Raw genomic sequence first — 3,350 nt, forward strand, 5'->3', positions numbered from 1 at the left:
AGGGGGATACCACCTCAACATTATTTGATTCCAGACTTCCAATTCTATACAAATTTACATTCCGTAATCCTAGTTTTCTACTCTGAACTATGAGCAACTAATCCTCCATTGTTAAGGTTAGGAGCTCTATCTATTTGTATGGATTGATTTTATTGCTTTATCTATTTTAATTCATGTATGGATTTATAATTTAAGAATTATTTTCGCTCTTTATCTTATGAATTTGGGTGGAACGGAAGTATGACCCTCTTTCTATTTGAGTTCTTGTATAATTTGGAAAAGCACTATACTTTAACAACAGCTTGAAAACATATTCTCATAAATTTTAATTATCTGGATTTAACGGGATACATGACATATAATCCTTTTATTTTTGGGTAATTAGAGTTTTTGTGGCATATAAACTGAAATTTGATCATGTAGCTTCTAATTGGAATTAATTGACCAAGGAATTGGCAGTTAATTAATTTTAGAGGAGACTAGAAAGGTCTAAGGAATTAGGGTCTAGTCACATATAGTTTGCCATAAATTAAATCCTACATAATTAAAATAGTTACTAAGAAAAGTAAATCCAGAAAAATAGATAACTCTGAAGCTTTAACTGCCTTCTCAATATTTTATTCCCAACTTATTTATCTACCTATCTTTAATATACTAAATTTACTGTTAATGCTTTTAAACTTCCAAACACTATTTTCTGTTTGTCTAACTAAGCCTATCAAACACTGTTGTTGCTTAATCCATCAATCCTCGTGGGATCGACCCTTACTCACGTAAGGTATTACTTGGTACGATCCGGTGCACTTGCCGGTTAGTTTGTGGGTTATAAATTTCGCACCAACAGCAACCTGTACGTACCAGAAATCGCTGGGGGCGATTTCTGGGCTGTTTTTGACCCAGTTTTCGGCCCAGAAAACACAGATTAGAGGCTATAAAATGGGGGAATCCGTCCATTCATAAAGACAACTAAAATACAACATTCATAACTCATAATTTTAGGTTTTAGATGTAGTTTCTAGAGAGAGAGACTCTCTCCTCTCTCTTAGGTTTTAGGATTAGGATTTCTCTTAATTTTAGGATTGCTTCCTCATTCCAAGTTCAATGTTCCTTTAATTTATGTTCTCTTCTACTTTTATTTACTCTATTACTTTAGTTGCTCTATTTCTCTTGGTAATTACTTATTTATCCAATTTGGCTTATGAACCTTCCAATGTTAGATTTGATTTTATATTTAATGCAATCTGAGGTATTTCAGATTTATGATTGCTTTATTCTATTTATGATATAAATAATTTAGATTTTTCCCCTTTTGGCTATGGTTGAGTAATTGGTGACACTTGAGTTGTCAAACTCAGCTGTTGATTGAAGATTGGAATTCTCGCTGATTGATTTAGATCGCTCTAAAGCTAGTCTTTCCACAGGAGTTGACTAGGACTTAAGGATCAAATTGATTGGTCCACTTGACTTTCCTTTATTTAGTAAGGTTTAACTAAGTGGGAGCGATAAACAATTCTCATCACACCTGATAAGGATAACTAGGATGGGATTTCCAGTTCTCATACCTTGCCAAGAGTTTTTCTAATTATTAATTTATTTTTCTTGCCATTTAAATTACTTGTTCCTTATATCAAAAACCCATAAATATACCTTTTTCCATAACCAATAATAAATCATACTTCCCTGTAATTCCTTGAGAAGACGACCCGAGGTTTAAATACTTCGGTTATAAATTTTATTGGGTTTTGTTACTTGTGACAACCAAATTTTTGTACGAAAGGATTCTCTGTTGGTTTAGAAACTATACTTACAACGCGATTATTTTTATGAAATTCTAAATTAGCAGGAATTCTAATCGTCAATAATCTACAAAATTTAAAACATATCTAACAAAATCAACATTAATAGGTATATAGATATTAAATCTAAGATTAAAAAATGCATAGAGCCAATGATTTTAATTTATAAATCTAAGATAAGAAATTTTAGAAAGCAAAAAATATTGAAATGAACATATGTATACATGCAATTAGATATAAATGAAAAATGCTTACCACCACACTATTTCTAATAATTGTTGATAGGAGTTTCGTGCAGGTGAACACATTAATATTGTAATTGCTCTGATGTGTGTAAGATTGGTATTCAGTATTACATGGCTGGATACTATCAACCTTATGAGATAATGGTGTTGTTTCTGGTAGGGACACATCATTGACGGTTGTCAATATTTCATTTTGATTATATTCAGTCTCACCAAAGTGTGGAAGGAAATTTTCAACTAATGGATAGCGAGTAACACTTGCTAAAGGCAAAAGAGTTGGGTTTTTCATGTGAGAAGGGGTGACAATTTGATTGCCATTAACAACTGGTAACGAATTATTAGACATAGTATTAAGAGAAACCAACATTGAATCGTTATCTTTACATATAGTTGGAACATCACATGTCTCATTCAAAGAAAAAACATTTGGCAAAGTAGCAATTGGATATTGAGGTAAATCTAGGGAGATGCAATTTTGATCAAATGACTGATTAATTTGTGATCCTAACGTGGGAAATGGTACCTGAAGGGAGCCATGGTGAGATTTAGGAGTATGTGACTGATTGAATGATTGAATATGTTTATCGTAGTGTAGCATTAATTTTGTTGGAGGGTATGGTAATTATTTTTTAACCATGTTGTTGTCTCTAACTTTTGTAAGCACAAAAACATTCTCACCAACATAAACCAACTTTATCCGACCTCCATCTTGTAAACCATATATATTCACCAGGTTATCAAATCTATTAAGTATGTAACTAAAAATATTTCCTTTACCAATCATCAACTCTACTTGGTTTTCATTGAAATCAATAAGATGCATCTTGTTTCCTAACATATGCTTATAGTTGCGATAGAAGAGTGATGGAAGCTCGTGAAGAAACTACAATGACAAATTGAACTAATTGATCACCAACTTGTAAAATATTGAATGTATAATTAAATTAGAAATAAATTTTAAAGGATTGAAATTGACATAATAATAACTTCATTACCGCTTGAGGGTCCACTTCCATGTAGAATACCCTGTCATCTTTAAATTCAAGAGGCATTAACATCTTATCGTCCATGCGGGTTTAATATTTTAGTTGCAGAAAGGAATAATAGGTGAGAATATAGATAAAATGGTGAGGGATAAAGAATGGTATACTTAAAGATATAGGGACGACTAAGAAATTAAGAATAGAAGGAATTGATAGCATATATGTATAACAAAAGTGTGAGACATATATAGAGTAGAAATGTGAGTAAACAAAGTAATGGAATATAACATTGATGATAATAATGAAAGAAGGATTACTGTCTTACA

The sequence above is a fragment of the Arachis ipaensis genome, chromosome B09, assembly GCF_000816755.2.
Source record: "Arachis ipaensis cultivar K30076 chromosome B09, Araip1.1, whole genome shotgun sequence".
NCBI classification, from domain to species: domain Eukaryota; kingdom Viridiplantae; phylum Streptophyta; class Magnoliopsida; order Fabales; family Fabaceae; genus Arachis; species Arachis ipaensis.